The sequence below is a fragment of the Bubalus bubalis genome, chromosome 3, assembly GCF_019923935.1.
Source record: "Bubalus bubalis isolate 160015118507 breed Murrah chromosome 3, NDDB_SH_1, whole genome shotgun sequence".
Classification (NCBI taxonomy): domain Eukaryota; kingdom Metazoa; phylum Chordata; class Mammalia; order Artiodactyla; family Bovidae; genus Bubalus; species Bubalus bubalis.
This window is the reverse complement of record NC_059159.1, coordinates 62,881,795-62,896,876: the sequence shown is the minus strand read 5'-3', so window position 1 is coordinate 62,896,876 and position 15,082 is coordinate 62,881,795. Positions and strand designations below refer to the sequence as shown.

General features: G+C 38.2%; 1 long non-coding RNA gene across 2 annotated transcripts in view; it reads left to right on the top strand.

Moving 5' to 3' along the window:
* Positions 1 to 781: 781 nt before the first annotated feature.
* LOC123332825 overlaps positions 782 to 15,082 on the top strand; it is a 30,924-nt gene continuing 16,623 nt past the window's right edge. Inside the window, exon 1 of one of the 2 annotated variants that reach the window (XR_006640827.1) lies at positions 782 to 942. This is a non-coding gene — a long non-coding RNA (uncharacterized LOC123332825). Of the gene's footprint in view, positions 943 to 1,631; positions 1,647 to 15,082 lie in introns of those variants that run through there. The other variant, XR_006640828.1, reaches the window with a different exon arrangement.

The window sequence follows — 15,082 nt, the reverse complement described above, 5'->3', positions numbered from 1 at the left end:
ATCCCAACTAGGGGAATTTGCTGTGGTTGCACAAGCAAATTTCCTTCCTCTTTAGCCACACAACCCCTGGTGTGCTCCATTTTGGTTTTGGCCCTGCCTGTGTTTGTAGGCTGCCCTCTGGCATGTTTCCCACCCAGACAAGGGGAGGGAGATAGAAGCAGCTGTTTTGGGCTCACTTGTTCAGTGTGGCCAGGGAGAGGGAGGGATGCGGCAGTCACAGTTGTGATGTGCGGGGACTCCCTGCAGCAGCAGAGGCCTGTGGGAAGTTGCTACAGGCAGAGGTGGGTCGTGCACTCTCATAGGGGAATTGGCCCTGGGTAATGGGGTCCCTCAGTAGTGCTAGGGTGCACAGGCTCCCAGAAATGTGTCTACAGTGACCTTCACCTGCTCACAGCTTGGTGGGAGTCCACAGGCTCACCTCCAGGGTCACAGACTACAGTGTTGTCTCCCCACCGCCCCCCATCCACCACTAACCTCTGGCATACAAGCTGGCCTTGGCAGCAGCTGGCCAGCATTCCCACCGCTGTGGTCACAGACTGAAGCCATGGCTCATCCCACCTGTGGCACTTGCAAAGGCTGCATCTTGCTGTCTGTGAGCTTGTGGAGTTAGAACTTCCCTGCGATAATGATCTCTTGCCTCCCTGGGAGGCCCAGGTTTTTTTTATGGACTCCCTCAGCTGTATCATATAGCCCCCTCAGGTTGTCTTCATGGCAGTCACTCCCAGTCCTCTCCCTGGGATCAGACCTCCAAAGCCTGAGCCTTACCTCCCAGCCCCTACCTGCCCTGGAAGACAGACAAACAAGTGTCTCAGGCTGGGCAGTAGTAATTAGCTTCCATCCCTGTGTAGAATTCTCTCAGTATTGCCCTCCACACACCTGTTGCTGCACTCTCCTCTGAGGTTCCAAGGTTCCCCCTGCCCCCGCCCATGAGGGGTTTTCCAGGTGTGTGGAAACTTTCCCTCCTTCACAGCTCCCTCCCTGAGGTGTGGGTTCCAAGCCAAATCCTTTGTATCGCTCTTTTTTTCTTATTTATTTTGCCCTACCCCCTTATGCAGAGATTAGCTTGCCTTTTTGGAAGGTCTTCTGCCACTGTTAAATAGGTGTTCTGTAGGAGTTATTCCATGTGCAAATGTATTTTGATGTGTTTGTGGGGAGGGAAGTGATCTCTATATCTTCCTCCTCCTCCATCTTGAAGGACTCCCTCATTTCCTCTTAATTGTATTTATGAAATCCAGAATGAAAATTAAAGCTTTCTTTCTTTCTTTCTTTCTTTCTTTCTTTTTTTTAGTCACAGAAAGTGTGTAGCTATTGACTTACTTAACAGTTTGCATTGTTTACTCTGACAGATGATTTTGTCCCCAGCAGTGCTGTGCTATTAGTAATACTTTATGGTGAGACCATCTTCTGTGGAAATGGAGGAAACTTTATAGCATTTTCCAGTGCATCAGGAGTGAAGTCATTGGTTTCAGTTAATTATTCCTGAGAGTTGCAGTGTGTGTGTAGTAGTGTGAAATCTGTGAGTGTGTGTGCCTTCGCTGAAATGGTGTTTTTTTTTTTTTTAAGCCATTGTTCTACTAGTTTAGTGCTTTCCTGGAAATGTCAGTCATTGAGAGAAGTAATAGCTGTGTCATCTGGGTCATCTGAAGGTGAGAGTAGTAAATGATTATGATATTAACTATTATTATTAACTGCTGCTGCTGCTACTGCTAAGTCGCTTCAGTCGTGTCCGACTCTGTGTGACCCCATGGACTGCAGCCTACCAGGTTCCTCCGTCCATGGGATTTTCCAGGCAAGAGTACTGGAGTGGGTTGCCATTGCCTTCTCCTATTAACTGAATTTGGTGCTATTTATTGAACATTTACTAGAGCATGAAGCACTGTGATTGCAAAAATTATCTCCAAGCTATAGGTAGCTCAATGGTAAAGAATCTGTCTGACAATGCAGGAGATGCAAGAGACCCAGGTTCAGTTTCTGAGTCAGGAAGATGCCCTGGAGTAGGAAATGGCAATCTATATTAGTATTTCTTGCCTGGAAAATTCCATGGACTGAAGAACCTGGCGGGCTATAGTCCATGGGGTCTCAAAAAGTCAGACATGACTGAGCACACACATATGCACACATACATCCTCATTTTACCCAGGGAAGAGTGAGGTTCAGGGAAATTAAGTAACTTCAAAATTAAAATAAGGAACCAAGGTGCTAATCGCCACAACATCCTACCTCTTGCATTAAAAAAAAAAAAATCTTTCAGCTAGATAGTACTAGAAGCAATGTTACATATTTAAACTAGGCAAAATGTCAAGTTATATTCAGCTTGGATTTTTTTTTTTTTAAACCATCAGTTTTCAGGGCCTCAGAGTATAGGCTCTGTGTATTGCAGGAAATCTTGTATGCTTAGTTGGATGTAGGAAACTTTACTTTTTGGGAGAGGATTTACAATGACCTTGAGTAAGTCAGCTGACCTCCCTTAATGATGTTCACAGCATTACTGCTGTTACATAATAAATATATTCTAATCTGTGCCATGAGTAAGGTCTGTGAGACATGTTTCCTCCATAATGTATGATTAGGAAAGAGACATTTACACTTCAGTGAAATTTTTGTTCCTTCATAGTCAACTGACAATTCAGATGTTAAGTTGAATAAAAATGAACTTTTAAGTTAAATTCTTCTTAAAAATCACAGAAGTCCATCTACTATCCTTTGCCTGAGTTTGATTCACCTGATGGGATCTTCCAAGGTTGTGCCTAACCACCTCATCCCTCTTGCCAGTACACCACTGACCAACTCACCTGTCTAGGAACTGTGTCTGCTTAATTGTTAAACAACTTCCTTCTGAACCCTGAATGCAGCCCCTGTTGTATCCAGATTCTCTTAAGGTATCTCGTTGAGAAAATGATGGGTTGAATATTGATCATTTAAGTGTTTGAATTCAGATGTTATTTTTTATTTTATTTTATTTTTTAACTTTACAATATTGTATTGGTTTTGCCATATATCAAAATGAATCCACCACAGGTATACATGTGTTCCCCATCCGGAACCGTCCTCCCTCCTCCCTCCCCATACCATCCCTCTGGGTCGTCCCAGTGCACCAGCCCCAAGCATCTAGTATCGTGCATCAAACCTGGACTGGTGACTTGTTTCATATATGATATTATACATGTTTCAATGTCATTCTCCCAAATCATCCCACCCTCTCCCTCTCCCATCGAGTCCACAAGACTGTTCTATACATCAGTGTCTCTTTTGCTGTCTCGGATACAGGGTTATTGTTACCATCTTTCTAAATTCCATATATATGCGTTAGTATACTGTATTGGTGTTTTTCTTTCTGGCTTACTTCAGTCTGTATAATAGGCTCCAGTTTCATCCACTTCAGTAAAACTGATTCAAATGTATTCTTTTTAATGGCTGAGTAATTCTCCATTGTGTATATGTACCATGGCTTTCTTATCCATTCATCTGCTGATGAACACCTAGGTTGCTTCCATGTCCTGGCTACTATAAACAGTGCTGTGATGAATATTGTGGTACATATGTCTCTTTCAATTCTGGTTTCCTCGGTGTGTATGCCCAGTAGTGGGATTGCTGGGTCATAAGACAGTTCTATTTCCATTTTTAAGGAATCTTCACACTGTTCTCCATAGTGGCTGTATTAACTTGCATTCCCACCAACAGTGTAAGAGGGTTCAGTTTTCTCCACACCCTCTCCAGCATTTATGACTTGTAGACTTTTGGATAGCAGCCATTCTGACTGGCGTGAAATGGTACCTCACTGTGGTTTTGATTTGTATTTCTCTGATAATGAGTGATATTGAGCATCTTTTCATGTGTTTGTTAGCCATCTGTATGTCTTCTTTGGAGAAATGTCTGTTTGGTTCTTTGGCCCATTTTTTGATTGGGTCGTTTATTTTTCTGGAATTGACCTGCAGGATGTGCTTGTATGTTTTTGAAATTAGTTCTTTGTCAGTTGCTTCATTTGCTATTATTTTCTCCCATTCTGAAGGCTGTCTTTTCACCTTGCTTATAGTTTCCTTTTTTTGTGCAGAAGCTTTTAATTTTAATTAGGTCCCATTTCTTTATTTTTGCTTTTATTTCCAATATTCTTGGAGGTGGGTCATAGAGAATTCTGCTGTGATTTATGTCAGAGAGTGTTTTGCCTATGTTCTCCTCTAGGAGTTTTATAGTTTCTGGTCTTACGTTTAGATCTTTAATTCATATGATTATCTCAATAGATGCAGAGAAAGCCTTTGACAAAATTCAACATCCATTTATGATAAAAACTCTCCAGAAAGCAAGAATAGAAGGAACATACCTCAACATAATAAAAGCTACATATGACAAACCCACAGCAAACATTATCCTCAATGGAGAAAAATTGAAAGCATTTCCCCTAAAGTCAGGAACAAGACAAGGGTGCCCACTTTCACCACTACTGTTCAACAGTTTTGGAAGTTTTGGCCATGGCAATCAGAGCAGAAAAATAAATAAAAGGGATCCAAATTGGAAAAGAAGGAGTAAAACTCTCACTGTTTGCAGATGACATGATCCTCTACATAGAAAACCCTAAAGACTCCACCAGAAAATTACTAGAGCTAATCAGTGAATATAGTAAAGTTGCAGGATTTCAAATTAACACACAGAAATCCCTTGCATACCTATACACTAATAATGAGAAAATAGAAAGAGAAATTAAGGAAACAATTCCATTCACCATTGCAATGAAAAGAAAAAAAAATACTTAGGAATATATCTACCTAAATAAACTAAAGACCTATATATAGAAAACTTTAAAATACTGGTGAAAGAAATCAAAGAGGACACTAATAGATGGAGAAATATACCATGTTCATGGATTGGAAGAATCAACATAGTGAAAATGAATATACTACGCAAAGCAATCTATAGATTCAATGCAATCCCTATCAAGCTACCAACGGTATTTTTCACAGAGCTAGAACAAATAATTTCACAAGTTGTATGGAAATACAAAAAACCTCAAATAGCCAAAGCAATATTGAGAAAGAAGAATGGAACTGGAGGAATCAACCTGCCTGACTTCAGGCTCTACTACAAAGCCACAGTCATCAAGACAGTATGGTACTGGCACAAAGACAGACATATAGATAAATGGAACAAAATAGAAAGCCCAGAGATAAACCCTCGCACCTATGGACAACTTATCTTCGACAAAGGAGGCAAGAATATACAATGGAGAAAAGACAATCTCTTTAACAAGTAGTGCTGGGAAAACTGGTCAACCACTTGTAAAAGAATGAAACTAGAATACTTTCTAACACCATACACAAAAATATACTCAAAATGATAGTATTTTTAAAAGCATCTTTAGAGGTTTATTCTGTGTGGTTGGAGAAAACAATTTATTTTCATATGTTGATTTTGTATTCAGAATTTATTATTTCTAATTGCTTTTCTGCCTTCTTTGAAATGTTTATGCATACAATCATGTCATCATGAATACATCATGATACAATCATGAATACATCATGATACAATCATGTCATCATGAATAACAGCAGTTTTATTTCTTCTCCAATCTCTTGTTTGTGTTGTTTGTTCAACAACTTCTAGACTGAATAGGAATACTTGTTAAATGGGTGGATTGGTGATAATGACATTGTTCCCTCATTTCCAAACTAACAAGGACAAACATTTCACCCTTTTATCAGATTAAGCAAGTTCCCGTGTATAGTCATCCCTCCAAATCCATGGGTTTTGCATCCACAGTTGGTTGAGTCTGTGGATCAAAAATACTTGGGAGACAGATGAATGGATAAAGAAGTTGTTGCACATATACACAATGAAATATTACTCAGCCATAAAAAGGAACACATTTGAGTCAGTTCTAATGAGGTGAATGAACCTAGAGCCTATTATACAGAGTGAAGTAAGTCAGAAAGAGAAAAGTATAGTGTTCTAATGCCTGTATACAGAATCTAGGAAAATGGTACTGAATAATTTATTTACTGGGCAGCAATGGAGAAACAGACATAGAGAATAGACCTATGGACATGGGGAGAGGGAAGGAGAGTCTGAGATGTATGGAAAGAGTAACATGGAAGCTTACATTACCATATGTAAAATAGATAGCCAACGAGAATTTGCTGTATGGCTCAGAAAACTCAAACAGGGGCTTTGCATCAACCTAGAGGGTGGGAGGGGGAGTGAGATGGGAGGGAGGTTCAAAAGGGAGGGGATATATGTATATCTATGTCTGATTCATGTTGAGGTTTGACAGAAAACAACAAAATTCTGTAAAGCAATTATCCTTCAATAATAATAATAATAATAATAATAATAAAAGCATACTTGGGAAAGAAAATTCCAGAAGTTTCCAAGAAGGAAATTTTGAATTTATTGAATGCTAGTAAAGATTTACATAACATTTCAATTGTATTTACAACTATTTACATGGCATTCACACTGTATTAAGCATTTTAAGTAATCTAGGGATGATTTATTGTATATGGGAGGATGTGCATAGGTTGTAACCTGCACCATTTTATAAAAGGGTTGTGAGCATCCATGTATTTTGGTATCTGTGCGGGTCTTGGAACACAGGACAACTGTATTCCTAGTTTCCTGAGAGTTTCTGTCATAAATGAGTGATATCTTTTATCAAATGCTTCTCTTATTATCTCTACCAAGAAAACTTTTTTCTCCTTTATTTTATTAATATGAAATATTACATAGCTTTAATTTTAAATGTTAAGCCTACCTTATCTTCCTTAGAATCAACTCAGATTGTGATATATCATTCTTTTAACGTTTCACAGAATTCAGTGTGCTATTATTACATTGTATATTTTGTTCATCCATGTTCAGGAAGATTCTTGGCCTGTATTTTTCCTTTCTCATAATGTCCTTTTTAGATTTTGCTACCTGGGTTGTGTTGGTCTAAAAAAATATTGATAAGTTGAGGAATGTTCTCTCTTCTTCCTGTTCTCCTTTGGAAGAGTTGGTATAAGATTAATGCTGTTTGTTCCTCTAATATTTAGGAGGAATTTGTCCATCTAGCCACCTGAGACTGAAATGTTCTTTTATGAGGCAGTTTAAAATTTTTAGTTTAATGTCAGTTATGGAACTATTCACGTTCTTCTGTTTTATTCTTCAATTTTTGTAAGTTTCACTTTTAAAAATAATTTATTTCATCTAATATTTTTAAATGTTTGGGATAAAGTTCTTTTAACATTTGATTGTCAGTTTTTAATGGCTGTTTCATTTCTAACATTCGTTAATTGTGTTTTTCCCTGATAATTCTTGTCAGAGGCTTTTGATGCTATTAGTTTTCTTTTTTAGAGCACTTCTTTTGAGGTCATTTTATTAGTACTTTTATCTATTTCCTTCCTTTTCTCTTTGAACTATCTTGCTGGGGAAATTTCCCCTCCAAATTCTTGAAAATTTTTTAACCTGGATGTTTAACTTTTTAATTTTTCAAACTTTAAGCACTTTAATATATGCATTGAAACCTAAAAATTGTTAATTCAGTTAGCATTCTTATTACTAATGCTTCATCAGATTTTTTATTATTTCATTTTTCACCTGGTGGTTTAAAAATGGTATACTCTTACCATTATCTTTGTGATGATTTTAAAAATAAATCACATGCTTTAGCTTTATTTTGGTACTTTTACTTGATTACAGGCAAATTCAGTGAATAGAAATAAGCAGTTTACTAGATAAAATAGTCAAAGCATTGGCAATGAAAATTTTAACTGAATTAGGGGAAAAAATAGATGAATACAGTGAAAATTTTAACAAGGAGCTAGAAAATATAAAAAAGACCTAATCAGAAGTAAATAATTCAACAAGTGAAATTGAAAACAAACAAACAAACAAAGTAGAAGAAATGGAACAGCAGACTAGATGATACAGAAGAATGCATCAATTATCTGGAAAGTAAAATAATGAAAATCAATCAGAATAGTAATGAGAAAAGGAAATTCTAAAAACAGAAAACAGTTTATGAGATTTCTAGGATAACATTAAAAATACTAATATTCACATTGTATGGGTTACAGAGGAGGAGAGAGAGAAAAGGAGATCAAAATGTATTTGAGGAATTATGCTGAAAACCTCCTGAATCTGAACAAGGAAACATATCCAGGTACAGGAAGAGCAGAATGTCCCAGACACAATGAATCCAAGCAGACCAACAATAAGACATATCATAATTAAAGTAGGAAAAGTTAAAGAGAGAATTCTAACAGCAACAAAAATAAAACAAGGAAGCACATATAAGGGAACCCCTGTAAGACTATCAGCTGATTTGTCTGCAGAAACATTGCAGGCCAGAAGAAAATGGTATGATGTATTCAAAGTGCTAAAAGGGAAAAACCTAGACCCTAGGATACTCTACCCAGAAAGATTGTCATGAAGCAGAGATAAAGAATTACTCTGTCAGGCAAAAACTAAATAATTCATTAATATTAAACCTACCATAAAAAGAAATAGAGGAAAACAACAGAATGGGAAAGACTAGAGATCTCTTCAAGAAAATTAGAGATACCAAGGGAACATTTCATGCAAAGATGGGCTCGATAAAGGACAGAAATGATATGGACCTAACAGAAGCAGAAGATATTAAGAACAGGTGGCAAGAATACACAGAAGAACTGTACAAAAAAGATCTTCACGACCCAGATAATCACGATGGTGTGATCACTGACCTAGAGCCAGACATCCTGGAATGTGAAGTCAAGTGGGCCTTAGAAAGCATCACTACAAACAAAGCTAGTGGAGGTGATGGAATTCCAGTTGAGCTATTTCAAATCCTAAAGATGATGCTGTGAAAGTGCTGCACTCAATATGCCAGCAAATTTGGAAAACTCAGCAGTGGCCACAGGACTGGAAAAGGTCAGTTTTCATTCCAATTCCAAAGAAAGGCAATGCTAAAGAATGATCAAACTACTGCACACTTGTACTCATCTCACATGCGTAAAGTAATGCCCAAAATTCTCCAAGCCAGGCTTCAGCAATATGTGAACCGTGAACTTCCTGATGTTCAAGCTGGTTTTAGAAAAGGCAGAGGAACCAGAGATCAAATTGCCAACATCCGCTGGATCATGGAAAAAGCAAGAGAGTTCCAGAAAAACATCTATTTCTGCTTTATTGACTATGCCAAAGCCTTTGACTGTGTGGATCACAATAAACTGTGGAAAATTCTGAAAGAGATGGGAATACCAGACCACCTGATCTGCCTCTTGAGAAATTTGTATTCAGGTCAAGAAGCAACAGTTAGAACTGGACATGGAACAACAGACTGGTTCCAAATAGGAAAAGGAGTACGTCAAGGCTGTATATTGTCACCCTGCTTATTTAACTTATATGCAGAGTACATCATGAGAAATGCTGGACTGGAAGAAGCACAAGCTGGAATCAAGATTGCGGGAGAAATATCAATAACCTCAGATATGCAGATGACACCACCCTTATGGCAGAAAGTGAAGAGGAACTAAAAAGCCTCTTGATGAAAGTGAAAGTGGAGAGTGAAAAAGTTGGCTTAAGGCTCAACATTCAGAAAATGCAGATCATGGCATCTGGTCCCATCACTTCATGGGAAATAGACGGGGAAACAGTGGAAACAGTGTCAGACTTTATTATTTTTTTGGGCTCCAAAATCACTGCAGATGATGACTGCAGCCATGAAATTAAAAGACGCTTACTCCTTGGAAGGAAAGTTATGACCAACCTAGATAGCATATTCAAAAGCAGAGACATTACTTTGCCAACAAAGGTCTGTCTAGTCAAGGCTATGATTTTTCCTGTGGTCATGTATGGATGTGAGAGTTGGACTGTGAAGAAGGCTGAGCACCGAAGAATTGATGCTTTTGAACTGTGGTGTTGGAGAAGACTCTTGAGAGTCCCTTGGACTGCAAGGAGATCCAACCAGTCCATTCTGAAGGAGATCAGCCCTGGGATTTCTTTGGAAGGAATGATGCTAAAGCTGAAACTCCAGTACTTTGGCCACCTCATGTGAAGAGTTGACTCATTGGAAAAGACTCTGATGCTAGGAGGGATTGAGAGCAGGAGGAGAAGGGGACGACAGAGGATGAGATGGCTTGATGACATCACTGACTCGATGGACGTGAGTCTGAGTGAACTCCGGGAGTTGGTGATGGACAGGGAGGCCTGGTGTGCTGCAATTCATGGAGTTGCGAAGAGTCGGACACGACTGAGTGACTGAACTGAACTGAACCATAAAAAGAGTCTTCTCTAAGTGTAAAAGAAGTAAGAATTTATAGGAAAGGGAAAATCCAACTAGGAAAGGCCAATATATAGTAAGAACTGAGGATCAAGTGCTTAAACCAAGTATGAAAATAAAAACAAAAGAGTGCTAAAATCAACTGTAACTACAATAAATAGTGATGAGATAAATGTGAAGATCACCAAGATGACATCTAAAACACAAACAGTAGGGGAGGGGAACAAAAAATGTAGATCTTTCAGAATGTGTTTTAACTTACATGACTATCAATTTAAAACAAATTGTTACAGTTACAGGAAAATACATATGAACCCATGAAAGCCACAAATCAAAAGCATATAATAGATACACTAAAAAAAGAAAGAAATACAAGCATGCTACTGAAGAAAACCATCAAACAACAGCCACAGGTGAACTGTAGGTGTAAAGAAATGGATGTGTGCCATACTTTGTGACACCTTTTTACATTTTTTGCCCTCAGTCAAACTTTTGATGTTTGGCAGGAGAATGCACTTGCTGGAATGTCTAGATACACTCAAATACAGACCTTTTGGCCTTGACAGACACTTGAGCTGGGGCAGTGCTGAGAACGGAGAGGGAAGTGCCCAGACTAAAATGATTGCCACATGTAGGGCAGCACATATCCACTCACTTATGGTCCTCGGTGCATCAGTGGGAAGGCAACCATGCCTCCCAGGGAGTAATTGAGACTCTGCTTTAACTACAGGATGAAGGGGATGAGGTTTTCCTGTACAACAGCACTGCCACAGAACCCAGCTCTCCTCTTTAAGTAGAAAAATTTCAGCGAAGCACTCTTAGACTGCCTTGCTCCAGTTACTATCATTTTGTAGTGTGTGCTCTAAACTATCAGTTACAACTCTGAGTTATTTGGGGGTTATTATGGTTAGGTAGTTAGAATAGGGAAACGGGGTTCAAGATGGTGGTCAGAAGGAGCAGTGACTAGAAGGAAAAAAAGAAAAGCCCATGAAAAGGGGAAGCCATGGACCTAAGTGGGAACCTCTGGCAGAAAAGGCACCCAACAGGCTCCCTTCCTTGAAAATATACCCTCTTGCCTGATTGGTTTTGGGTGTATGTATGTACTTTCCCCTATTTGCATAGAGTGTAACCAGTCAGGCCCCAGGAACCTGCTCAGGGGAGGGTACAAGGGAAGAGAGAAGCCGAAATGACAGGGCCACTCCTGGGGGTGCTGTTCTACTCTCAGGCCTACAGAGTGTATTGCTTGTTGCTTGCCCAATACATCCTTCCTGCTTGAGATATAACTGGTGTGTTGTTTCAACTCTTTGCCACAAGGAGACAAGAACTGAAGAAGAAGAACCAACCTGATATTATTTATAATCCAGTAAAAAGTTAGAGGAAATCTGCTAAAAGAAACTTTCCTTTTTTTTTTTTTTGAGAAAAATGGGTTTATGGCCCATTTATGTTGCTTTTACACTGTGGTTTTTAATCTTCTGATCTTCCTAGGGTAGGAAGCTTCTGTTTGTTTTCTTTAATAGGAAGAAATGATCCAGTTCAACAAAAGCCAAAGCAGACTTTAAGAATTTAAGAAGTGGAGTAGTGTCAGGGAAGCATGTTCCTATTTTTACTCAGATATATAACTATGGTTTAAGTCATTAAAAGATAATTTTTATTCAGCCTGACCCTTGAAATTCCTTAATACTCACTGCGTGTCTGTTACGTATACAAATATGAGGGGAAAAACAAGGGGTGATAGGGTATGGTTGGTGACTAGGGGCAAGGAACTTACATATCCTACTTGGGAAGATAACATACATTTCTGAAATGTTTAACAGAAACAAAATAGAGAAAATGACAAACATGGCTGGTTGAGAAATCCCACAGGGCAGTTTTAATTGAATTCACAGTGTAGTGACAGTTGGCACAAATACTCAGGGAACTTTGCTGATTACAGTTTGCTCAACTAGCTTCTTTTAGTAAGGCAAAGATTTTGTGTTCATTCTGTGGTAGTGTTGTGTACATATATAACAATTTTTTCTTCCTCTAAACAGGATTTTTTAAAATACAGGAAATGTGTGGTTATTCTAATCAAACACAGATTAAAAAGTTAAGTGCTAAAAGGCAAAATTTTCCAAAAATAAACTCAAAATGGATTAAAGATCTAAACATGAGACCAGAAACTATAAAACTCCTAGAGGAGAACATAGGCAAAACACTCTCCGACACACATCACAGCAGGATCCTCTATGACCCACCTCCCAGAATATTGGAAATAAAAGCAAAAATAAACAAATGGGACCTAATTAAACTTAAAAGCTTCTGCATAACAAAGGAAACTATAAGCAAGGTGAAAAGACAGCCTTCAGAATGGGAGAAAATAATAGCAAATGAAGCAACTGACAAACAACTAATCTCAAAAATATACAAGCAACTCCTACAGCTCAATTCCAGAAAAATAAATAAACCAATCAAAAAATGGGCCAAAGAACTAAACGGACATTTCTCCAAAGAAGACATACAGATGGCTAACAAACACATGAAAAGATGCTCAATATCACTCATTATCAGAGAAATGAAAATCAAAACCACAATGAGGTACCATTTCACGCCAGTCAGAATGGCTGCTATCCAAAAGTCTATAAGCAATAAATGCTGGAGAGGGTGTGGAGAAAAGGGAACCCTCTTACATTGTTAGTGGGAATGGAAACTAGTACAGCCACTATGGAGAACAGTGTGGAGATTCCTTAAAAAACTGGAACTAGAACTGCCTTATGACCCAGCAATCCCACTGATGGGCATACATACTGAGGAAACCAGAATTGAAAGAGACACGTGTACCCCAATGTTCATTTTTTTTTTAAAAGAACTATTCTAAATAAATTCTATTTCAGCACAATGAAATTGTTGAAGACTGTCACATCACAAAAGAAAAAAAAATAATGTTTATGGTTTTTTTTTTTTATTGTTTTAATGGTTAGTATTTGGGAATGAAATTATTGTTACCCTTATAGCTATTTTTTAAGTCTAACTTATTTTATTCTTCTGTGAAATTTATACTGTTTCATGTAGTTGAATACTATTTTTCAAATGATATTGTCATATTTTTTAAGGCAAGGACTGAATGCATTTATTCCTCACAGAACAATTTACAATTCTGAAACTCAAGAATGTTCTTGAAGATGTCTGGTTATTCATGTGTTTCCAGACAGCAATGGCTGCCACCTGCCTAAACTTTTTAATTGTTTTAACTTTTTAATTGAAGGATAATTGCTTTACAGAATTTTGTGGTTTTCTGTCATACATCAATAAGAATCAGCCATAGGTATGCCCATGTCCCCTCCCTCCTGGACCTCCCTCCCATCTCCCTCCCCATCTCACCTTTCAGCCTGTCACAGAGCCCCTGTTTCAGTTCCCTGAGTCATACAGGAAATTTCCATTGGCTATCTATTTTACATATGGTATTGTAAATTTCTATGTTATTCTCTCCATACATCTCCCCTTCTCCCTCCTCTCCTCCCCCCATGACCATAGCTCTGTTCTCTGTCTGATTTTCCATCCATCACTGTGCTGAAAATAAATTCATCAGTGCCATCTCTTAAGATTCCATATGTATGTGTCAGTATACAATATTTATATTTCTCTTGATGACTTACTTCACTCTGTGTAATAGGCTTTAAGTTCATCCACCTCAGTAGAATGGATTCAAATGCGTTCCTCTTTATGGCTGAGTAGTATTCCACTGTATATATGTACTACAGATTCTTTATCCAATCATCTATCGATGGACATCTAGGTTGCTTCCATTTTCTAGCTATTGTAAATAATGCTCTAATGAACCTTGGGATACATGTGTCTTTTTCAATTTTGGTTTTCTCAGGGTATATGCCTAGGAGTGGGGTTGCTGGGTCATATGGTGGTTTTATTCCTAGCTTTTCAAGAAATCTCCATACAATCTTCCATAGTGGCTGTATCAGTTTACATTCCCACCAGCAATGCAAGAGCCTTCCATTTTTTTTTCACACCCTCTCCAGCATTTCTTGTTTGCAGAGTTTTTGATGATGGCCATTTTGACTGGTGTAATGTGGTATCTCATTGTAGTTTTGATTTTCATTTCTCCAATAATGAGTGATGTTCAGCATCTTTTCCTGTGCTTGTTAGCCATCTGTATGTCTTCTTTGAAGAGATGTCTCTTCAGGTCCCTTTCCCACTTTTTGATTGGGTTATTTGCTTTTCTGGTATTGAGTTCTATGAGCTGTTTATATATTTTGGAAATTAATTCTTTGTCAGTTGTTTCCTTTGCTATTATTTTCTCCCATTCTGAGGGTTCTCTTTTCAACTTGTTTGTAGTTTCCTTTGCTGTTCAAAAGATTTTAAGTTTAATTAAGTCCTACTTGTTTATTTTTGTTTTTATTTCCATTACTCTAGGAGGTGGGTCATAGAAGATCTTGCTTTGATTTATGTCATCAAGTGTTCTGCTTATGCTTTCCTCTTAGAGTTTGATAGTTTCTGGTCTTACATTTAGGTCTTTAGTCCATATTGAGTTTATCTTTGTATGGCATTAGGTAGTGATCTAATTTAATTGTTTTGCAGGTAGCTGTCCAGTTTTACCAGCACCACTTATTGAAGAGGCTGTCTTTGCCCAATTGTATATTCTGCAGCATGCCAGGCCTCCCTGGCATGCTATCACCAACTCCCAGAGTTTACTCAAACTCATGTCCATTGAGTCGGTGATGCCATCCAACCATCTCATACTGTGTTGTCCACTTCTCCTCCTGCCCTCAATCTTTCCCAGAATTAAGGTCTTTTCCAATGAGTCAGCTCTTCACATCAGGTGGCCAAAGTATTGGAGTTTCAGTTTCGGCATCAGTCCCTCCA